Source organism: Lathamus discolor, chromosome 6 (genome assembly GCF_037157495.1).
Source record: "Lathamus discolor isolate bLatDis1 chromosome 6, bLatDis1.hap1, whole genome shotgun sequence".
In the NCBI taxonomy this organism is placed as follows: domain Eukaryota; kingdom Metazoa; phylum Chordata; class Aves; order Psittaciformes; family Psittacidae; genus Lathamus; species Lathamus discolor.
In genome coordinates, this window is record NC_088889.1 from 6,543,331 (window position 1) to 6,568,418 (window position 25,088).

A 25,088-nucleotide genomic window follows, 5' to 3' on the forward strand; every position below is an offset into this window, starting at 1 on the left:
TCTGTCCGAAGCACTTAGCCTTCCCACGAATCAAACTTCTTTGTCCTGTGATATTGCTGTCCTTCAATCTCAGATGGAGCAGTACATGTTTTTTCTCAAAACCTTGACATTTTAATCAATAGAAAAACATAGGTTTGGTCATGACTACGGTGCCATAGCAATAAAATCTTCCATGAGTAATAAAGATTTCTTTTTCTGTGTTGAATGCAGAAACTCAGAAAAGAAAAAGCAATGTGAAGCAAACAAATTTTGTTCTCTGGTTAAAAGTAAGATCATTGTGCATCTGAGTGCTCACAATGGGGAAAGCAGCAGAACAGACAGGTGCAGATGAGACAGCTGTAATATTTGATTAATACTGCAATTCCAAATGGAAGAAACAATAAGAAGGATTAAATTAGTCTCAGTGGATCGAGAGACAGTAAAATAAAGTACAACCACAGTTTTATGAGTACTGGCAGGAACCCATCATTCATACCTTTTTAACTGTCCATGGATGTGACAAACCTGTGATGAGGTCTACCCCCACTAAATGTTATAAAGATCATTCTGCCTTTAAAAAAAACTCCAACAACAAAACCCAAACATGTCCAACTGAACAGAAAGAGCATAAAGAGGCCAATATATGTTCTTGGAAATAACACTTAGCACATCACAGAAAGCATGTAAGCAGCACATGCCATTGTGTTCAATGGGTAAGCTCTACATAAAGAAAAGGGAGGAAAAAATCATGTGGATGAAAGTGCAAGAAATGTGAGCACTCCAGCAACCACGTTCTGCAGTGGAAGATAATCAAAACAGGAAGGATATTACAGATCTAACTGTAACCCCTTCAGTCTGTCTCAAACACACCCATTAGCCAACAAGCCCCTGTTCCTCCCTTGCCAGACAGTATGGTCTTACTGCATTTGTCAATCACATTAAGAATCGGCCGGCAAGATAATACATACACCACTTTTCAGACTTCTTTCTATGGGGACCCATAATCTTAACTAGAGAAAAATTCTGTTTTCCTTCAAAGACAGAGTTTATTCAGTGATCCAAAGGATCCGTAAATTCTGGGTATTAGCTAAACACAAAGGATCTTCACACAAAGTTTCTTGCAAAAGCTGTCTCTAATGATAATTTGGGCAAGATCAGCTGACTCACATCTTTGGCTTGAGTGACAGACACTTGCTGTTCCTATATTTCTTTATTACCTTCAATTTGCTCACAACCTGTTTGTTCCCTTTCTTGTTCAGTCAGCATTTGCAGTCACTAGGATCTCTCCAACCTGGGGTTTGGTGCAGAAATGATGCAGAGTCAGGAAAGGCTGTTCCTAATCAATACTTCTGTTGTTTTGTAGAGCCTGGCTATGCCTTTCCTTGTGATTGTCTATTTTAAGTCCTGTCAGCTAAGCAGATAGCCCAAAGGGAATGGGATACAGCAGCATGGATCTTTTTAAGTGTGCATAACTTACGTTCCCTGTAGAGGTCAAAAAGTACAGACCAGACATACAAACCCGGCAGGCAGTAGGGCAGACTATAGATTTCTGCATACTCTGAAGAAAATGTGCACTTAAACTAGCAACTGTTAAGCATATCAAAATACTCTTTCCAACAGCATTGCAAAAACACATCCAGTTAGATGCATTTGGCTGGGGAGTGAGATGTTACTTTGTCAAGCTTAGCAAAACTCAGTGTTTTCTCAGCTGGGGCTCTTAAAAGGAAGTACTAAATGAATTTTGGACTGTAGAGTTTTATGAACAGTGGCTCTCCTTTGCAACCCCATTTAACAGACATTAGTTGTTATAAATACCACTGGGATTCTACAGATTTCCAGAGATGTTTCACTAGAAACTGTTTCAGGTACCTTAATGATGGTTTGTAGGGGAGTGACTGCCAGAAAACTTCCACTACTGAAGGAACTACACACAAAACATTCACAACAAAAAAATGTGGAAAGAAACACCACAATCTACAAACATTTCCAAAACAAATGTATAACAGGGAAAATACCATTCACTGTGACATTTACTAGCATCCAAAACCTGCAGGTTGGATGGGCAAAACCCAAAGTCACCCCTACTTGCTTAACAAGTTGTGGTCAGGTGTTAGCCCTCTGGAGATACTGTTTACAGATACAGCATGCAAAATTCAAAGAAAGCAAATTTAGCCTTCCTTGGTGGAAAAAACCCAAAGCTTTTGAGACAACTGTCAAATTATATCATTAGAGCAGGAGTGAGCAAGATTACAGAAAGCCTTTTGAAGATACAAAGGAACAGCACAAATATTGCAGTACTAGAATCTGAAACAGTATATAACACAGATAAAAGGATGGTCTTTAAAGAGGGTGCATCATGGACGGAGTGGAATAGTACAATTGGGGTGTCTGCTCGCGTCTACAACACGCGAGATACAGAAGTAAAATTACTAATTGGAGTGAAAATCTGTGCTAGCTAGAAAGGCCTTGTAGCAGTACCACTGAGAATAAGATTAACTCCCACTTCTGTTTAGAGGCTCCAAAGAACATGAAATGGATGCAACTATATAGAGAGTAATACAAAGCAGGGAGCTGTACCAATCAAGCAAAAACATGTTAGCCATTATTTGCTGTACCTGATTCAAGCTTGCAGTTTCTCTAGCTCAGTATTCTAAAGCTGACAGACAGCAACACCAAATGCTTAAGAAGGAACATTAAAAAAAATTGAATAACTTTAGTAACCAGATATAAGATTATCTGTCCCTGATGCAAGTCTCAGACTACTCCCTAACACCGAAGAACAGGTTTAGACTAGCTACCAGCCTCAGGGTGTCACTGGTTGACAATTAGCAATGACAGCAGTGGAATCATAAGTATGAATTAAGCCTTCTGCTTTCTCTCTACTTCTCCCAAATATACTCTTTTCTTTTAAATTACGATACATTATGGATACAGCAATAAAATTCCCAGCTCAATGGGCTAAACAGTTTTTTTTCATCTTTCCTGAACTGGTATTTTTAATTTAGGCTCCTATAAGAAATACTAAGAGTAGGTCATAGACAAGAGTATCATCAAGCGAATACAATACTCTAATGAAAATGATTTATAGCACATCTGTTATTACAGTTGCCTAAGCTCCAGTTCTGCAAGAAACTGAAAATGCTATTAGCATCCTCCACATACATCACGTATGGGCCATTTCTACATTTATTCATTTTAACCAAAATCTGCACACAACAAACCAGAGTTTCTCTCTTCTTAACCATAAAAAGGCCTCAAGTAGTATCTAGATGCCTAGATGTCATTCTGGCTGTATCATTAACTCTTACAAGCACATTATAATAGTTTATATACAATTCACACCACACAAAGAGAAGCAGCAGAAGATGAGTTAAAGTTATTTATGGAATCTACACCATCCTTTGCCATTCTGACAGTCTGCCCAATAATCTACCCAGTCTTGTTTGATTCAACTTGAACTGAAATTAAATCTGAACACCAAATATCCACCTTTTTTAAGGCTATTTTTAGCTTTTAACTGAACAGATAACAACAGCCTTAAATGAAACTTAAAACGTTCTGATTTTCCTATGCATTCATGGTAAAGCAATCTTACAGGGCATGGGGAGGTTGGGAGATTGTTTGTTTGAGGGTTTATTGGGTTTTTTTAAGGATTCAAGTGGCTGTGAAAATGTAAGACAAATACTTCCACATTATTTAGACTTTAATTTTGAGAATAAATTTCTTCAGAGACATCCTTTGCTATCTGCTCTTTCTTATTGTTCCCTATCAAAATGACAAAAGCCTAACTTCTGTAAATAGGTAGAAGTGATGGATACTCCTTCCCTTGAAATGTCAGACAATTTTGTTGTAATAAAAAATATGAAGTTTTCTTGCTTTCCTTGATAGCTGAAGAGAGAAGCTGCAATTCACCAAGGAGCTGAAACAATATTAGTTGATCAACAGACTTCTATCTGATGTTGCAAAATTACAAAGCCTCTTTTCAAAGGCTTAAATCAGCAAAGTAGGAAAGCAGAATAAAAGAGCATGAAGAGAGACAGGAACTACCAAAAGCACAGTAATTAAAACAGACCTGAGATTGGTTGAAGCAATCATGAATACATTGGCCAGAACAGGTCTGCTAGGACAGATTCATTCTAATAAGGGTTAACGAATGAAGGGAGAGGAAGTCTGCGAGGTAAGCTCAGCACTGACATGAAAAATCTGCTATGGGAGAGAAGGGAATTGAAGGGTTGGGTGTACAGCGAAACTCTGATTTATGAGCATGAAAACAGTTGCAGAAAAGTTCCAGCACAGGCTTCCCAGAGAAGCTGTTGCTGCCCCATCCCTGGCAGTGCTCAAGACCAGGTTGGATGGGGCTTCGAGCAACCTGCTCTAGTGGAACATGTCCCTGCCCGTGGCAGAGGGTTGGAACTGGATGAGCTTTAAGGTCCCTTCCAACCCAAACCATTCTATGATTCTATGCAGCACAGTACATCCTAGGACCATTTAGTAACTGTTTGTTACTTGTCAGGTGAGTGCCAAAGAGAGACAAAACTATTTAATAAAACATGCATCATCCACTTCCCAGTTATTATGGGTGATAGATTCCTTCAGAGTGGGCAGCCAGGCTCTGTCCTGTCTATACTGATCATCCACCATCTCTAGATAATCATACAGTTTTGTACTTATCACCATTCCACCCTGGTGATCCATGTCAGGATTTCCATGTGTGTCATTTAGTTGTATAAGATTTTTGCCTCATAAGAAAGGGAGGATTAAAATGAAATGGTGAGTGAATGAATGAATAAATAAATGAAGTTAATGGGAAGTTAAATGTTCCACAGGATTTCTGAAATGTAGCTTTGCTGAAAAATTTCTCTTCCCTTTCTGCATATTGCCCATATGCTGCTCCCAAAACAGATTTTACTGGCAGCGTACAGACATGCATACCGAGTGTATGCAGGCAACATATAGCAAGACAGTGCCTGTTTGAGACCTTCAGTGCTGGAGATGCTATAGGAAAATAAAAAGAGAAAATCCAGATGGTTTAGTTCAAATATTACCTGTCTCACAGACAAAGCACTACAACAGATGCATCTCATACTGTTTATGCCTCATTTTGCTCACCAAGAGATTAAAACCAAAAACCAATAACCTCTTACTAGCCTTGCAATATACAAAATAAACCCACTAATATTTCCAAGGTGAACAGATCCTGTGAGGGCACAGGATGCATTTCCTTTTTGTAGTGACTATTAAGCTTATTGACTCTAATGATTTTTAGGCTTATAGGCTTTTTATTGTGATACCAATTCAGAGCCAATACGGCTAAGGGAAGTAAACTAAAGTGAGTTCTTTTTGACCCTGAATCGATGTAGCTGTTTGCTTTCAGGCAATGGAATGAGATGGGTGTTGGTTTTAGTAGGGAAAAAAAAAAAAAGTCTTTTCAGAAGCCTTATTTAGTTCCACTCAAGTCTCTAGTGCATTGACGGTGATACATATTTTACACATAAGAACTACTGAAATTTAACACTGGACAACCTGTGGATTTCCTTCACCCAGCTAAATACACCCAAATTGCCCATCACTTTGTCTACATTAAGATTTTTACATAAACAAATGTTAGGTGACAGTAGGAAAAAAACCATACATGTTCAACAAATAGGTAGAGCATTAAAGGGTCTAAACCTAGGGCAGTGAGCCTTTGTAGCAGGTGAAAGCCAGAGAAAGTTCAGCTTGAACATTCAAAGAAACAGCAGGAGAAGGAACCTTTTTCTAAACTGAGCATATTTCTCTGAGAAATAACAGGCACAGAAACCTTAAAGCACTTTCAGTTTCTTTTCAGAGCACAGGCAAACTTTGAAGTCTTATCCAGAGGACCTATACACAAAAGATACAACACAGCCTGGGGTAGCAAAACCATCCTGTTTTGCCAATGTGTGATTTGTCTGTGACCATCACAGTAAGCCAGCACAGTTCTTTTGCTGAGCGATGTTCCAGGCAGCCCCACAACTGCTGCTGTCACCTTCATTTGCAACCCCATAAGCACAAGCAGGAGAAAGCCTGATTCTCCAGGACCCTCCCGCAGAACTTCATCTTGGCCCTCCCACTTAGAATCACAGACTGGTTTGGGTTGGAAAGGAACTCTAGATCTAGTTCCAATCCCTCTGCCAAGAGACACCTTCCACTAGACCAGGTTGCTCAAAGCCCCATCCAGCCTGGCCTTGAGCACTGCTAGGGATGGAGCATTCACAACTTCCTTGGGCAGCCTGTGCTAGTGTCTCATTACTCCCATACGTAAAGAATTTCTTCCTTATATCTGACCTAAATCTCCCCTGTTTAAGTTTGACTTCATCACACAATTCCTCCTTGCAGGAGTGAGGAAAAGGGCAGGGACATAAAAGGTATGTAGAAAAGAGAGAAAAGGGAGTAACACCCCACCCTGCTGACTCCTCCTTATCACCTTCCAGAGTAGCTATTATCAAACATTTTGAGTCACCAATACCTTTGCTAATCCCTGACATCCTGCTGTAATGTCCTAGCTCTGTCCCTGCATGCAGCTCCTGTGGTTATGCAGCTACCTTTCCCTTGCCCAGGCCCTGCATCCACCTGGAATGCTGCTGAACCTTCCTGCTTCTCCTCCACCCAGCCTCAGCAACCCACTCCTCAGCCACGCTGGGGACAGCAAACCCCAGTGTTGCTGACCCTACTGAAAAGCTTTCTGCTGACGCTGGCTTCATCCTCTCTAGATTTCTTCTTTAAAAATTAAATAACTATATGTATTTCTTTAGCTTTAAGTCTCTTTAGGTTGAAGAGCAGCTTCAGAAGGTAATGCATTTTTAATGAAGGGTAGAAAATTGACAAACCATTTTTAGACGCAGCTGCAACAAATATTTTTATCTTTTCAAGGTTTGGGATTGGGTTTTCAGCTGCACAGTAACTTTACTGCAGTTACTTTTACAGCCAGATACATACTGGTATACTACGTAGAAAGAATTAATTTCTGGAAGAATATTAAAAATGAGATTCATTAGATTAGCGCAGGTTTACACATCTTTTTTTCCCACTATTTGTATGAAAGGAAAAAAAGATGGAGAAAAACCTGCATTTTGAACGTGGACCAGCAAAAGCAGTCCCTAGACTGTAGTTGTCCTGGAGCCAGTTCTTTCCATTTATGTGGATTACCATAAAATCATAGACTTCAGTAGAAACCACATTTACTTGCATCAACTGAAGCTCTAGTCCCTGCCTTCTATGCTAAGCCATGCTCCCTTCACAGTTGTACCAGCATAACTCTGTTACTTGGAAATAAACTTGTTCAACTGAGCATACCAGTGGTCCTACTTTATTTATATTTCCACCACAGGAAAAAAATATTTCTGGTTTCCACCCCTTACCAACTCTGTTTTCAAAGCTATTTTGCTTTCATTGCCTGTTTCCCAGCTAGAACATGAGGTTCCACGTGGAACCTGGCTCTACTTTGCAAGTGCGTGGTGAGTCCATGGTCATTTCCAAGAGTTTTGGAACAGAACTGAAGTCCCTTGTCCAACTCTTACATTTACCTATCAGCAATCACTTGCTCACGTTTGGCTGTTAAAACAACCACATCCAAATATAAAGATGCCTCTTATTTAAAATACAGAAACAATACATAAGAGAAGCACAGGTTATTAGGTTGCTAGCCTGTCCTCCTGGGCCAAGCAGAGTGCACTCCCATATACTTTGATCACAGATACGCAAATGCAGCTAATGTAGCACTAGTGCTTGAACCTAAAAGCTGATCATAAATAACTCTGCCTCACAATACAGCTCCACAGTTATTCTACCACTGCATGGGAGCTCAGCCTAGTTATGAGCCAATGCGGGAATTCAATACAGACAGGGTACTGGGACTGTTGATCTATTATACTAATTTCTTGCTTTCCTTATGGACTAAATCAGGCTTGGCAATTCACTCATGTAGAAGACAGATTTGGTATTAATTATAAAGCAAATGTTTACAAAGAGCAAAACATTTCCTTTTAACTTATCCCACCTTCTCCCAACGGGGCCCATCCGCCGATATCTTGGCTGTACAGAGCGTGTGCACTAGCGGCGAGTGGTTTTGTTCTTGCTGATTAACCAGATTTGCAATAGAGGAGGAGTCAAGATGAATGGCTGCTTTCCTGCCACCGTCATTCAATCATCTGGAAATCTAATTTGTATCTTATTTGGCAGGCAAGCAGCCATCTGCTCCAAGGATATGCTCCAAGGGCAGCTGCCAAATACTGAGCAGGCTTTTTGCCATAGGGAAAACTACTTGCCTTTATTGGACTAATACAGGTTGAGAGCTAATGATAGAGGATGTTTCTTCACAAAAGAAATAACTATATTTAAAAAAACCCATACTTCTAAAGAATTACATTAACTTCTATAAGAGCTAAGCCTTTCAAATGACCGACATCCATTATGACTCAGTGTTGTGTGGGCCAGAGAAGCAGAGGAGGTTGTCAGCCCCATAGGACTATTTCTGCCCTATAAATGCAATGTGCGTGCGCAGATGCACCCTGCCTAATCTGCAGCCATGATGCCAGCAGAAACAGATTAGTTACAGACAGAACACAGGCAGCTTGAAAAACAGCACATCCCGTGAGAGCATTATGTGGTTTACATCATAGATCACCTGCTTTCGGGACATCCAGTCTCAACCAGATCAGAAAGGGAAGTTTTCTTCGTATTGCAACACCATTCTTTGAGATTTTAAAAGTATTTCCATTCTGCACCAGAATGATACTGGAGCTTTAAAGGGAGAGGAAGGAGGGGGAGAGTGGGGGGGGATGGACGACACCCCTCTCAAATATAGTCATCACATAGTTAAGTTCATCATACGCAACAAGCATGCAAAACTCAAGCAATTACTGCAGTGTCAAACCCTCCTTGGAATTCATCCTGATTTGAGAATGTTCTCGGTAAGTTGGAACAGAACTGGTACATTCCTAGAAATTTCTAGCTGTTCTAAACGGAGTATTTTTCCAAGGAAACTGTGGGGAGTAGGAAGCAAGGGGGCAACACAGGGGAAAAATCCAGTTTTAATCACAACATAACCCTCACTTTAAAAATTCTGTTTCTGTTTAAGGGAGATACCCAAGAGGTTACTTGCTATTTCCACAAATGCTGCCTCATTGCCTACATGTCGTCAGCCTTCCACCCACTGTATTTTCCAGACACAGCAACCCCTTCCCTTATGACTCAGGAGCTGTGTGAGGTATCTAACGAATCTAACAAGCAGGATAACTGAAAAGTATTTCTCTGCATTTGTTCAGCACTGTTACGGATGAAACTCTGAATAAGCAGCGACAAGATTACAGAATAAACTGTTCACAAAACATCCTCCGCTCTGAACATTCCTCTCAAACTAATACTGCCAAAATACCTGGGTGGGAAGTTGTAGGACCTGCTGTGTTTTACTTGTCTGTGGCAGAAGATACAACATGGTGACCTCATAAGAGCCTTCTAAGACCTGAAGGGTGCTTATAAGGATGCTGGAGAGGGACTCTTCGTCAGGGACTGCAGTGATGATAGAATAAGGGGTAATGGGTTTGAACTGAAACAGGGGAAGTTTAGATTAGATATGAGAAGTTTTTCACTATGAGGGTGGTGAGGCACTGGAATGGGCTGCCTAAGGAAACTGTGTATGCTCCATCACCACCAATGTTCAAGGCAGGGTTGGACAGAGCCTTGGGTGACATGGTTTAGTGCAAGATGTCCCTGCTCACGGTTGGATCTTAAGGTCCTTTCCAACCCTAACTATTCTATGAAGGAAGTGATCCTGCCCCTCTATTCTGCTCTCGTGAGACCTCACCTGGAGCATTGTGTGCAGTTCTGGTGTCCTCAACATAAAAAGGACATGGAACTGTTGGAACAAGTCCAGAGGAGGCCACGAGGATGATCAGAGGACTGGAGCACCTCCTGTATGAAGATAGGCTGAGAAAGTTGGGGCTGTTCAGCCTGGAGAAGAGAAGGCTGCATGGAGACCTCAGAGCAGCCTTCCAGTACCTGAAGGGGGCCTATAGGGATGCTGGGGAGGGACTCTTCATCAGGGACTGCAGTGACAGGACAAGGGGTAATGGGTTAAAACTTAAATAGGGGAAGTTTAGATTGGAGATGAGGAGGAAATTCTTTCCTGTTAGGGTGGTGAGGCACTGGAATGGGTTGCCCAGGGAGGTTGTGAGTGCTCCATCTCTGGTGGTGTTCAAGGCCAGGTTGGATGAAGCCTTGGGTGGGATGGTTTACTGTAGGGTTGGAACTAGATAATCTTGAGGTCCTTTCCAACCCTAACTATTCTATGATTCTATGATTCTATGATCTTAAGGTCATGTCCAACGCAAACAATTCCATGATTCTATGGCTATTTGTAGTACCTCTAAAGGGTTACAAATGTCATTTAGCATCAGTTTTAAGGTGAATCTTATAAACTGAGTCAACTGAATCTACGACAATTGCTATAACAATCTATGCACACATAGACAAAGACATATAAAGGTATACCTGTTAAAAATTCCCCTAGAGTCAGTGAAATATTAATGTCTAATGTCTCAGTTTCCAATAGCTATAAAGCAACCTTAAGGATGTCAGAGGATTGTTTATACCAATACTCTTGGAAAAACTCATGGAAGAGGAAGGCTTCTCTTGTACTGAAGACTTCTCTCAGTGGTAATGACACCAGAACCTCATGGAGGATAGTTTTGCTTTAACAACAAGGTACTGACAGGCAAGGGTATGCACTCCAGCAAACACAGAACAAAAGAGCTAGGAAAAGAGCAGCCCAGAAAATGTGAAAGGAGGAATAAAACAATGACTCCAAAACTGATAGAAAGTAGGGAAAGACATTCTGTAGGTGACTGCATTTTCTCCCCACATACCAGGCGAGAAACTTATATCCACAAGTACTACCATCTTTTCTACCAATTTCTTCCATTACAGTGCTATTTTCCCTGCATATATTTATTACTGGTAGGTTAATTTCATTTCTAGGCCCTTTAGTGGAGGAGGATGTTCCAATTACTACACGCAGCAATTATTTATTTCATCAGCTTCCCAGTGTTGCAAACCACAAGGCAAAAAATCATGAGCCAGACTCCCCCAAATGATTTCTTACACATCATTGCCAAAATATTGTGAAAAAGCAACACTAAAATTTATGCTATACAGATACAATCCCAAAACCAAAAGTTTGGATTCTCATTCCTCTCTTTTCTTGGAATTTGTTTTCTACCATTCATCTTCATGTGGCTCTCTATTCCAATTATTTCTAGGCTTTAGCCTAGATTGGTGCTGTATACTTGTTCTGCTTAAATGAAGGAATAAAAAGATGCAGAGGTAACAACAAGTACTTCATACACACTGACTGCTCTTTTCGTTATCTGCTCATGTCCTTTGGTAAGGGCTAAAGTATGGCCAGTGTTTGCTATTCTTGTTTTCCCTTGTTGTTCAATATCCACTTAAACCTAAAACCTTAGGGCACTTCACTCACCTTGCCGTAGCTCTGCAAGACCTTATGGATGGTTCTTGAAAAACTCAGTGCAGAATCAGGGATCAAATTATAAATCTCTTTGAGTGATGATCTAGAAGTATCTGCAAAATGCCGTATGTCTCTGTAGCACTCCTGTGATAGTAATAAAACCACTGCTCAAAGGAGGAAAGTATGAGCTATTCTCTTTAAAAGCAGATGACCTCTCTGTCTCAAAGAAGGTTAGATAAGGATACAGGTTAAAAACAAACAACAACAACAACAAAAAAATAATAAATTAAATGTCACAGTAATATTTCCTGGAAGAGTTGTGTAAATGTTATTTATTGTGCCAAAAAAATTTCCAAAGCAGAAGTCTTCCACAATCTATTTTACTCAGCCAAATCAGAATAAAACAGTTGCAGTTTCAGTCTTCTAGGCAGTCTTACGATTCACAGGTCTCTGTAAGGCCAGTTCATCCCAGCAAGAGATGAGCAATTTGGCTTGCTCTTCCATGCTGCCCTTCAGCCTTCTCTCAGCTATACAACATGCCTAGTCTAGCACAAAGCATAGCTGTTTGGAGCACAAAGAACTAGCCTTTATAAGTTAACAGATAGATAAAAACAAAGCTCCAAAACAATCTTTCCCCAGAGGAACAAGTCAATTTACAAATATTTCTATTTATAATAATGATGAAGCTACAGGATATCACTTGCCAGAACTTGTCACTGTCACACATACCATTGACACATTACAGTTTCCCAGGTTCTAAAGTTTGCCTTCTTGACTGAAATTCAGTTGCTACATAGATCTACAACTGATCAGCCTTTGAAATTACAGTCTGACAGCACAACCAATAACAGGAAGAAGTTCATTTGTCCACTGCTAAGAAGCTTCAAGATATGTTACATTCTCAGGAGCCTGAGCTGAACTGCACACCATTCAATAATCCTCTAATCTGAATAAAGGTCCTCATGGCCACTGTCAGCCTGCAGGCAGGCACTGATACAGCACCAGCAAGCACCACTGCACAGGGAAGTGGTGTTTTTTAATTCACCACGTCAACAGTGAAGTCCCAGTACAGCAAGGCATACAACTCTACCTTATTAACTGTACACAGCACTGGGTAGAAAGTCTCTTCCAATCTGATGAGACTGTTTTTCATTCTTTGCTTTATAAATGCCTCCTCTCTATCTTGATACGTTCCCCTTCAGCTTTGCTTAAGCCTGGAAATTGTAATATAAACTAACAAAATATAACATTTACCCTGAATTTAGCTCTAAGGAAAGAACAGTGATTCAACTCCTCTATTTAGTGTGTTGGTGCTGCTGTTGTAGAGGGCAAAAGGAGAGGAGAAAGGAACAAAAGTTGTTTCTAACAGGACATCCAGTCCTTTAGCACAGGGTGTTGAACTTTAGATTTTAAATTATTGAGGGTTTTTTTGCAACATAGACTCCAGACCAGCCTTAGCCAGTCCAGATCCATCCAGTCATTTACAGACACCACTGAGCTGCCATCTCAAGGCAATACAGTTTATGCTGAAGAATGCAGGTGTGCATTATGCTAAGAAATAGAGCAAATTAATTGTTTTCAAATATTGCCAGAAGCAGCTCAATTCAGTTCAGTCAGAAGGGCACTGATTGCAGCACAACATTGGTCAGACTGCAATATCAAAGAACATTTCCCTGCACAAAAGGGTTAAGACCTGCTAGTTCTCCTCTCTCACTTTATTAATCAACAACTTCCATTTCTTCAGGGCTAAACAGACATACTTAGTTTCATCATCCTGCACATAACACACATGGTTAAAAGCTGGACATGGGATTTTTAGATGACTGAGAGTGGCAACAGAATCTCTGAACATCTTCTCTCTCTTGACCTCCAGTTTAGCTCCATATTTCACATTAACATCTCTGTTAGCACAAAAAAAATATTTATCTCCAGGCATCTCAAAGCTTATCCCTCACTTTGACTTCACTTCAAGTTGCCCTTGAACTGTCATTCAGGTGGTCTCACTACAAGCAAGCTAACTTAGGAGACCTGCCTGGGCATTTGGGAATTTGCATCCTCATTCTGTGCCTAGCCTGTGGGAAGTGAATACAGCCAAAGACTTGGCTGTATAAAGAGGTGATCTGTGCTGAGCATTGCACTTCTCCTTGAGGCAAAAGACAATTTTGCAAATGCCTGTCAAGATACACTTGTTTTCCAGAAATACAGAGATATTTATCATCAGTTAGGAGGAATAGAAGTATCAAGAATGGTGCACTTCTGAGCTTGCAACTAGAACAAAGAGAGTGCTGCAGAGCTAGCTTTGGGCATGCTGAAATACGGCCTTGTCTTTTGGATACCAATTGCAAGATGAAAGCGTTTGGATGATGTTATAAAGCAGCCAGTGAAACCCTGCGGATCAGCTGCTGGCTGGTTTCACGAAACTCAGATTTGAATAACTTTGCTAAGGCAGAATAAATTACCCTCAGTATGTCAGGGGCTGAGGTCAAGATATGCAGTACTGACAACTGAAGCTGAATAGAGATGGATATACCACCCTGCTTAAGTCCATCTTTCATAAGAACCTCCACTGAAGAAAGATTCCCTATTGCGCAGGATCTCTCCATCATGAATAGAATGAGCTGAAAGAACATCAGAACAGTTTAATTCACTCCAACATTCAGAGAGTAGATCAAGTGAAACCATTACACACTTTTGTCAGACAAATCCAGACACTGTAGAGATGCTGATGCTCCTCACTACATTGTTTCCAAATAGGACTGGCTATGAATACAAGTGGATCCACAGCTAAGCAATTATCCTTAGGCATTTTCAGGCAGAAGCATGACAAGGGTATGCAGGCAACCGACTATGATCAGAGATAGCAGTTTCCCAGGAAGAGGTAAGACACAAATACCAGTGTCTGTCACAAAGCAAAATCAACTTTTGTCTAACAAACTGCATGCTTGCAGTCTCCTTAAAACATCAAGGACACACTTGGGAGTGTTTGCTTAAGTAGGGAATCTCCTCAGCCTTCCAACTGAATTGCATCTCACTACAACAGCTCTACGATGTTCATGTTTCTGGGTGTCAGAAGCATCACTGAGAAATCTAACATACTTATTAGAGAAAGCTTTAATCCTTATATTACTTATATCCAGTCAGTCTCAGTACCTGGGTCTGAGAAAGGTAACTGCTGCTCTGAATCAGGCAGTAAAGCGCCTTTAAGACTATGTCCCTCATTTTCCCCTGCCAGTTTCCAGAGCTGAAATCTTGTTTTTCTTGACACTGATGATGACATAAGGTTAATGCAACAGTTTCTCTAGCAGCTTAGAGCAATCTTGTTAATGAGCCTGACAGTGACAAGCCTGGACAGTGCCTGATCACAGTCACAAAACAAATCCAGAACCCTGCACTAATAGAGTGTTTCACTTGATAGGGTTTAATATAAATGGGACACCAGAATTTGTGGAAAACATTTTATAGGAGTCCATTTCTTATGCCAGCTTTGAGTAAATAATCACTCAGAAGCAGACACCAAGAATTAAACAGCAGAAGGCTTTAACCACAGAATAAAGCACTACAAGGACTCTTGTAAATTCTTGATGAGGGGTTCGGAACCACAGTGCATCTCCCTGCACAGCCTGTGCAACCCAGAAACCTGTTGGATATGGGTGATAGTAAGCATTGCTTTTTATTTGAAATACTCATTAGAATTACTGAGCCTCTTCGCTGGGGGTTGGCCTCCTCTAATAGTCAAACGCCTTTCAAAGTATGGGAAGCAGATAGCGAATGTGATCCTTCATGCATTTCTATTGACCAACCAGTACTGATTTATTTTCCAGTAAAAGAAGCCTACTCATATATGACAGGTACACATCTCAACTTCACTATGCTGAAAGCAGCTGTAGCACAATAGATTACATCTTTATCAACACTGAATCCAGTGTACGGAGAGTTTTGATTTAGTGAGCTTACATGGGAGATCCCAAAAGCATAAAAGCAAAGCACATACACACCCCTATGTTGCAAGACACGGGGATGGCAAATCACTAGGCAAACGATTTTTCTTCTAACACTACAGCAGTCTCCCATGGGAGTTGCTGGCTGGGGAAGCTCATGCCATTGTGCTGACTTTCTGACCACCTTCAGTCAGTAAAGATACCCAAGGTTTCTCTTGTAAGGTAAGGAAAATCAGCCTGAAGGCCTGCAAAGACACTTCGGCTGCATACAGCTTTACCACAGGTAAATTGAGACCAGATAACTTCAAGATTACCTGAGCCTAGAATCACCAGGCTCTAACTACTTGGCTTGAAGCACTTTTTTCCCTTGAGCTGAATTATTTTGGAAATTTTCAGGCACATTGTTTTACCCGTTTGTGAAAACAATCCCAGTGGAACAGCTGTTTGGTACCTATTAAAATGCCAGACGAGATAGAGGAAAGCAGGAATTTGCACTCCTATCACAGTGAAAAGAGCCTGCAAGACACATGAAGGTATTTTTCCTATTGCACTGAGCACCAAAAAAGCCTCATTAGGAATATTTCTACCCATGTAGGGGAAGACACTTCAAGAATGATAAACATCTCATCAAAGAACATCCCAGGTGAGACAAATGAGAATGATTGAAAGCTAAAATACGCCACCTACAAAGAGCATATTAGTCAGATAAGCACTATAGAGACTAAAGGCTGAAGGGAAGCCAAAATTCCTTAACTATGTAAAAGGCTTCTGGGAACAACACCCTCAACTCACCCTCTTCCCCCCCAACCCCTCCCCAAAAAAGGGCAGTAATATGCCCTCAGTGTTGGTCTAAGCCTGTTTTTCTTGTCACAACCATTATTGCAACATGAATAATTGAGATAAAACACATTTTTTTTTAAACACAGATTAACACTGCAATAGCATGCTTAGGCTGCTTGGAGGATCTGTCACTGACAATTTAAAGGACAAGTTAGACAAACATCTCTTAGACTGATAAAGGAAGGTATAGTCAATCCCACCACATGATGCAAGAGATCTCTCATTTTTTTCCAGCTCTATGATTATTTATCTGTCTATAGATCTAGATTTGAATTACATCTCCATTTAGTGCTTTTGCAAGTCGAACGTCTGGCTTCATTATTTCCTAGGTGCCAAATGCACAAACCCATTAATCATCTCTGATAAAGCATTATTTAAGTGAAAGGCTTTGTATAATACAGAAACAGCAGTTGAATGTAGTTGTGCAGAACAGTTTTGAATTACACAGTCATAAAATAGTTTGGGTTGGAAGGGATCTTTAAATGTCATCTGATTCCAAACCTGTGCAATACACAGGGACATCTTCAACTAGATCAGTTTGCTCAGAGCCCCATCCAACCTGACTTCTAATGTTTCCTGGGATGAGGCATCCACCATGTCTCCGGGAAACCTCTTCCACTGTTTCACCTTCCCCATTGTAAAAATTTTCTTCCTTGTATCTAGCCTGATTCTACCTACTTTTTGCTTAAAACCACTGTTCCTCATCTTGTCACACATGCCCTATTAAAACAGCTGTCTCCATCTGTCTTATAAGCCCCCTTTAAGTAATAAAAGGCCACAGCAATGTTTCCCCAGAGCCTTCTCTTCTCCAGGCTAAACAACCCCAACTTTCTCAGCCTGTCCCCATAGGTGAGGTTTCTCCACCCCTCTAATCATTTCCATGGCCCTCCTCTGGACCCTCTCCAGCAGATCCATGTCTTTCCTGCTCTGAGGGCTCCAGAGCTGGTCGCAGGACTGCAGATGTGGTGTCACCACACAGAGGGGTTCTCTATCCTACTGTCTGGCACTGATGAAGATGTTAAGCACTACTGGTCCCAGTACAGATCCTTACGTACACACACACGCACACACACACTCATTTTGCCTGCTATAGCAATGCTCCATTACTATCCCCCTAGATCATCCCTATATTAAATAGCTTCTGTGAAAAGGCTTATGCAACAGGACACAGGACAACAATGTTATGAGAAATGCAATTAAGGATTACCTTGTGAAGGATATATGCCTGGCTCCCTTGGAAGTTTCTAACTCTGGTGGCAGAGAAATTCATCTGCTGCCTAGTCCAGGATTATTTGCTTGAAGGGTAATCTGGCCTCTCGCGTGGCCTGTTCTTTACTGAGGAGCACAGAAGATACCTGGAGAATAGTCTTGGCAGCAGTTGGCTGTTTACAGGATTTTGCAAGATTGTACACAGTGATTTCCTGTCCTCCAGTAAAGTTATTGATTTCCCCTCCCTCTCCTTCTCCACGGAAGGATTTAAGAAGACAATTTCTGAAAGGGCTAAGGCTAAGCTCCTCCATTTTTGTGAGCATGGTTTACTTAAGACTGAGAGATGAAACGCTTGCCTCAGAAACCAGATGCTAACGAAAACAACAGCGTTGGCACCTCTGGCACACAAAAAAGGGAGAGTTAGGATTACAGATTTTTCGGATAAGGGGCTGATCCATCTCAGCATTCATTTTGGAGCACTCTGCAAAGTCTGGCAAACATAAGGGGAGAGAGGTGGGGTGTAGACAGAACGAGGGAAGGATCAAGGAGATGTGATTTGTGTATGAAGGGAGGGCATCAACAAAGGGGCTAGCTACACTAGAGAGCCCTAATAAAAGTAGAGTAGAGCTGAAAATAGGTTGAGGGTTAAACAGTAAAACCAGTTGTCAGCAATACCTGCATAGAAGCAAAGACAACCATAGCAATGAGCTCAAGATATGTTGTTGCCGCAGATGCAGCATGACAGAGGCACCCCTATACCATCACTGTTGCCAGAAATAGGCTCTACTAGAAATGCCTATAGTTTCCTCTTAGATGGGCACACTACAGTCCCTAAAAAACAGGGAATCATACATTTAGTTCCCTATTTGACTGCTCCCTCTGGACAAAGCAAGCTTTAACTGCAAGTGCTCAGGTCCTTATCACTGCAGGATTGGGGTGAGGGAGGGGTTACAGGTGATAGCAGGCAGGAACACATTAAATTTTGAACCAAGTCTTTGAGTTGTTATTTGCAATTCATTAAGAGCAAGGATCAGTAGCTTCTGATGGCTGGAGCAGCCACTCTGTCCGTCACCCAGTTTGTGGCATGCAGACCCTGCCATCATACAAAGGACAGTGATTCACTCTGGTTATAACGAAACAGAAAGATTACTGTCGGTTAGGGAGAGATCACACATTTTTAAAAACACCTACGAATGCAGGCTGCTGAGCTTGGGGTGACTCATCACCTAAGGGTGGTCACACAGGACTTCTTGTTCCAAGTATTTTGCTGGCTCCAGCCACCAGAGCTATCTAAGGTTTTCCAACACACAGTTACTAAGTGTTAGGGTTATAACCAAACAACAGACCTCCAGCCAGTAGAGAGCAATCAGGCACACAGCAGTGGTGTATTTTATGCTTTTAGATCAAAATGAGCACAAACCTTAATTGAAACTGATGTCTTCCATTAAGGAAGAGGAAAACCAAGCACACAGTTTTCAAATCCTACAGTGGCAACACACAGGCTTGCATTTGCTTTATTCCAGCAGAGGGCAAAAGCTACACGAGGAAGAGCATTTGAGAAGACAATTATACCCCAGTAAAGAGAGGGGTAAAGAAAAAGGTATCAAGATTCTTGTCAGCTAAACAACATTTTTAATAGCATTGAACAGAACTTTTATGCAGGTTTGCATGTTATTGTAAGAGCTGGATGAAACAACAACTACTAAAGCTTCTGTTCATGCCTTTAGAAAAGGCAAAATCTAGTAACATCACAGCAGTTCCTGCATCACTTTGATAATACATAATTCCCATCTACTCCTCAGACAGCATGCACTCATTTGTTCCACTAGGTTTACAGTGAACTGTTTGGAAAGATGATCTGAACTGATAGTAATTCCATTGTAAAAACTGACAATGTTGCACATCAACCCGTAACACATGCACCTCTGAAAAGCACACGCTGAAGAAATACACACAGGTTCCTTCAGTTCAACATTCAATAAACAGTGATATAAATATAAAGTAGCAATTTTGTTCTATTTACTGGACAAATACACAGGAACATTGGGACCGTATGATTATTGCTGCATGTGGTAAAGAAACTGCTGGTTTTGCAGACCATGTGTCCCTGCTTAACCATAAAGGAGGTAGTGAAGGGTCAATTCGAGCTCCTGAGCATTCCTCAATTATCCATATGGCACTTATCATTCTCCACTTTGGTAGAAATATCTGGATGGCCACATTAATAGCAATAAAACCCATACTACTCTTTGACACACCTCTTCAATACATAGCATTACACTGAAATGCAGTCACTTTGTCACATTGCCTTTGCTTCTGAGCAGAATAGTCAAGCTTCCAGCTGCTAGTTAAAAGAAAATAAAGGTCTTTTAATCTCTAGGCAATTTTCAGGGTAACACTGGTTTGTATCAGGTCCTGCTGTGGCAGTTTATATCTGATAGCATATGTCAGCTATAAAAAAACAAAAAGGATCAGAATCTACAGAGTGAATCAGTTTTTACATTTACTTTAACATAGAATTTAAATATGACATTGGTTGCACATTGAGGCTTTTTTTACATAAATGAATGCCGCCATTTAAAATTAAAGAAAATTAATATGAGTGAAATTAAGGAAACCTGAACATGATATGAACCTTCGAAAAAAAACCCCAAACATTGCCAAAGTAGAAATATCTAGTGAAATCTTTCATCTCTTGATTCCTTTAATACAAGGTTGGACAAGCCCTGAGAAGCCATTATAGGGAGGGCAGGGGAATCCTGTAACAGACCATGGGAATGAACTGACACATTCTGTCTACACCAATCTTTTCTGTCTTTAATTGAGGTAATTCTGTGGTGATGTTGTAGGCGAGATTCTGGATGCAAGCATATTGTTAGTACAGCAATTAACACATAAATATTCAGCTGTGACATTTCTTATCAGCCAAGTAGAAATTTCTGCCAGGCTGCTTCCCTGCAACATTTGGCAAAGGAACCCCTTTTGATCAGAAGGTAATTCATTGCACACCGGAGTTCAGTGGGTGGGATCACTGAAAATGATGGATGAACAATCAGCAGTTTGGGGAAATAATGGAAACAGGAGCAAGTTTACACACACAGATGAAGATGACACCCCTAACACAAACTTTTGCAAGCAGATTTTTCTATCTACACAAATCACAAGGACTGATAAACCCAGGGGACAACGTTCTAAACAACAGGATCACAAAGACTGACAGGCTCCTACTCCCACATGCAGCTCACTACTCTGATGAAGTGAGTTTCCAAAATACTGAGTAAGCATTCTTGTGTTGAGAGGGCTTCAGGCTATCTACAATGCAACCCAATGCAGATTAAAACTAGCTCGTTTGGGCAGGGGTAGCTATGCAGTTATAACAGCATGGATAGCAAAATTAACATAAAAAACTGCATAAATCCTCAGGGAACTGACCCAGGGCAGCTGCAACTGATTTAACACCAACTTTGACTAAAGCAGAAATATATTTGTATGAGCCTAGCTTTCAAGATGCATTCATAGGCCAAGAACCTCAGCCTAGGCTGATTTTCAGAGTACCACATTAACTAGAGGCAGTTACCAGTGGGCAAAAGATACCTCATAACTTTGAAAAAGGGTGCAAACATGTAAAAGTCCTGGATATGCCAGTGGTTTGTTGAGCTTCCTTTGAGTTTTTTCTATACAGAATCACAGAATCACAGAATCCCAAGGGTTGGAAGGGACCTAAAAAGATCATCTAAAAGATAAAAGATCATCTAAAAGATACTTGTGGTTCTTCTGGATAAAATATATTCCCACTTCTAACACAACTGCTTTTAGAGGTTAATTTTGCCCAGTGAGCACTTTGCAAGTGAAACATGTTGCTGGTAAGTGCACAGCAGCAGTTGATTCAAACTTATTTGCTGTGAGGAAAAAATAAGCTTGCACAAATATTGCTACAGAGCTCTGCAGTTCACAAATACACGGACACTTTGAGGGCAGAATCACTTATAAAGCTACCCAGAAGACAGTAAATTGTTCAAACTGTTTCCAGATGATGCAACTAACTCGTGCTGTGGCCTCCTCATAAATTTACCAGGAGATAAACGCACCTCCTATTGACCCTTGCCAAATCTTTCAAACACCTTTGCAATCTTTTCCAGCCATCTTCAGAGAAACTCATTCCTTCTACGAATGCAGCAACTGAGTATAACCAAACGCGTTCAACCAGACCAAAGGAATGAAAGTGCGTGAGATAGACACGCCCAGAGCACAGCCCAGAAGCTATTAGTTAAGCCTACAGGTTCAGCATGAACAATCTTGGTTTATATGGACAACCTAGAAGTTAACAGAAGTCAAGTAGCAACATTTTTATTTACATTTCAGCTTTTAAAATGCCCAAACACAAAGGAGGCTCCAAAGACCACTTAAAGGTTTCTTCCCCTTTGCCCCTATTAAGTTAAGTAAAAAACCAAACAGTAAAGCAATTGAGAAGCATAAAGATACAAGGACCAAAAATTTCCTTAGACACTGGAGAATCCTGCAGAGAAAATTCCCACTGGCAGCACTGTATTTGATGGGAGTCTAAATCAAGACATAGGTGTCTCAGAAGCTGTAATCCTGATCCAATAGACATATAAGTAGAAAGAGCAAGGGCTTTTCTTTAATTCCAGTAAAACTAGCCTTGATTGTTGCTGGAGAAAAGCCTATAAGCAGAGATGACTTGAGTATTCTTAGCAATGTAAGTAGCACTAAAGGAGATAGGGCCAGGTTACTTTCACTACCAGAGCAGGTATAACAAAACTGGGATGAAAAGCAGAATTAAACATTTGAGAGGAGCAACTTTTCTTCTATTGATTCTCCATTACCTTGTTTTTCTCAGCCAAGTTTTACTATTGACCTACACTATCCCAACATCTCTTTTAGCAACAGCCACTGCCACTTCCATGAGGCCTAATCCTGGCATAAATTCAAGAAGGCAGCCACCCTCCATTTTGCCTTTGCCTAAAATTAAGGCTAGGTATGAGCAGAAGAAAAATACAGAGCTGCTGTTCTGAGGAAATAAAGGAGGTGGGAAGAGGAATGAGCAACAGCAAGGACAAAATAGACCTGAAACCTTAAGCTTTGCCTTTTGGAGCAACTAAGCAGAGTCTCAGGTTCACTCCCAGGCCCCCCCCCTCTAAAGAGAGTCAGGATTTCTGGTTCTCTCACAATTTCTTACACACACCTTTTTTATACACAATATAAACATTGCCTTGACCAGAGTAGAAACAGTTGTCTTAAAGACAAGCAATGAAATCAAAGTCAGAACAATGCATTATGACATAGGAAACACCCCTTCACTGACATAGCAGGTCTGCCAGAAGAGAAACTCAATGCTGCATGCCTTCCTGCAATGAAAAGCAGATTCAAGATCGCCATTTAAAAAGGATTATGCACCACAGCAGCTGTGCAAAACAGCCACAGCACATTAGCAGATTCTTAGCCTCTAAAAGAGAAACAAGAATTCAGGGATAGCACTCCTTCCACTTCAGTAACATCACCATATAATTGCCTAGCCAAGGAGACTGAGCACCTCAAAGCACTCACAGGCTCAAGAGAAAAGGAACTTTGATTAAAAGAATATACTGACACACACAGTAGCTACCTGCAAAACATAAATACAGTAAGAAACACCATACCTCAAAAATAGCCCAGCACTTACTTACCTAGTTTAGAGCTGCTACATGATACAGTTGAAACAAACCAGCAGTCCTTTCAGGAGCTAACACATCTCATGATGGCCCATCTCTTGAGTTGACAGAGGCAGAGAGATGCAAATGAGTTAAATAGTTGAAGCAGGCGTAGACAATATCAGGTTAGTATCAAACACAGCTAGAGTGGGCAGGTTCTCATTTTCATTTGGTTTATGGATACCTAGTCACCTGCTGGGAGAAGGGGCTTTATTCTTTGCACCTGAGAGCTGAATATAAGCACTCCCATCAACCAACTGCATTGTGCATCTTGGAGCTGTATTCTCCCTGTCTCCACATCTTATTTGCTTGTTCTTTTCTTTTCCTGATGCTTATCTGAGAGTATTTGTGCATTTATCTTTCCAGGGCCCCTAGAGGAGAGTTTCTTGCAATTTAAATATATATTACTTTTAATGATTTTTTGAGATACATGGTTTTTTTCCTACAGCTTCTTTTTAGATTATACTCTTTTACTTTCTAACCAATATCTCTGAGCAGGGTGTGAGACGGTTTTTACTCGCCTTATGCAAATTGCCCATTCCAACTTGAGCTGCTGCTGCATTACTGCCAAGGAATGCAGTGCCATGAGGTCAGTGATCTTACAGACCACTGTAAAGAAAGCATAAAGCAAATCCAAAGACAACTCAAGGAACTGATGGTTATTCTCAGCATGAGAACTTAGAAAGCTGACTAAACACAGCAGAGTAAAACTGGGATCACATAGTCAGGACTTGGGTTAGGTCCTCAAGAACTCACGAGAATTGTACAAACATTTCTGAGGCTTCATTGTTAATTCAATAAAAGCTGCAAAAGGGAGTCGTGACACGGATTTCATGGACCAAATCTCTGTGGTTTTACACTGATTTCAAGGAGAGAGTCCCCACACTTGCAGGCAGTTAAGTCGCAGTTTTGTTTCATGTGAATATAGAGCCAAAGCCGGTGGGTTCAAAGGACGGTATACAGCACCTCTGCATGGTGACCAACCTGCTCCTTTTCTGGATGAAGCTGCAGAAGAACTGAGATTGAGGCATATATTCAGATTCGCCACAGTTCTGCACTCTGGATAAACATTTACATTGCTGCAAAGAGGAGATACAAATCTACTGGAGCAGTATAATATTTTACATTAACTCTGTGGAGAGGCAGTTGACTATTTGTAGCAGCTGGGAATAGGAAGTGAGGCTGTTGCACATGTCAACTATGTGCCCTGTGGATGATCCAAGATTTTTCGCCCCATGGAAAGAATAGCTTGAGAGCTCTCAGGTTCCTGACCTGGAGAATTGTGTAAGACACCACTCCAAGGCAGGAGCACAACTAGCTGGCTGCGTCTTCCCCTGCATGCCCAGACAGCATGAAGTAGAGCAGTGTACAGTATCACCTCCTTGGTTTTAACAACATCCCACTGCCTTTTCAGAGCAGAAAATCTCCATTTACAATGCTTGCAGGAGCTCAGCGGGACACACTTTGGTGCAGGATGATCTACACTGGCTCCCAAAGTAGCTGCTGGTCACAGGTGAGAGGAATCACTAATCCTGTGATACAGCAACTTAGGCTGCACCATTTCTTCCCACTATGAGTCTGTGAGCCCCATCTGAGTCATGAACTCACCATCAGACAGAAATCCCTGCCTTTTATCATACTCTGATCCTGCAAATCCTTATTTTCTAACTTATGCCCAAGTGCACACTCAATAGTTACTCCACACACAGTAAGGTTACCCTGTACTCAGTAAGGTTACTCACTTCTTGCCTGTTTTGAGGGGAAGGCTGTGGTCTCCCTGTTAGCGCTGACCTCTGTGGACCGCAGGCCTGCAGTGCTGTTCTGCTGAGCTGAGAATCACTTTGCATGTTTTCAGCACAGCTTTCAGGTCTCTAGAAAGTGCAGCCCATTGCTCATCTTTTCTTTTGCATGTCTAAAAGCATAATTCACTTC

At 41.1% G+C, this 25,088-nt stretch overlaps 1 long non-coding RNA gene across 1 annotated transcript in view; it reads right to left on the minus strand.

The window, feature by feature from the left end:
• The window catches only part of LOC136017161 (uncharacterized), a 36,197-nt gene extending 12,946 nt beyond the window's left edge, over positions 1-23,251 (minus strand). The window contains exons 1-2 of the long non-coding RNA XR_010613850.1: positions 23,133-23,251; positions 11,474-11,605 (exon numbers count right to left, since the gene is read on the minus strand). This is a non-coding gene — a long non-coding RNA (uncharacterized LOC136017161). The remainder of the gene's footprint in view (positions 1-11,473; positions 11,606-23,132) is intronic.
• Positions 23,252-25,088: the final 1,837 nt, after the last annotated feature.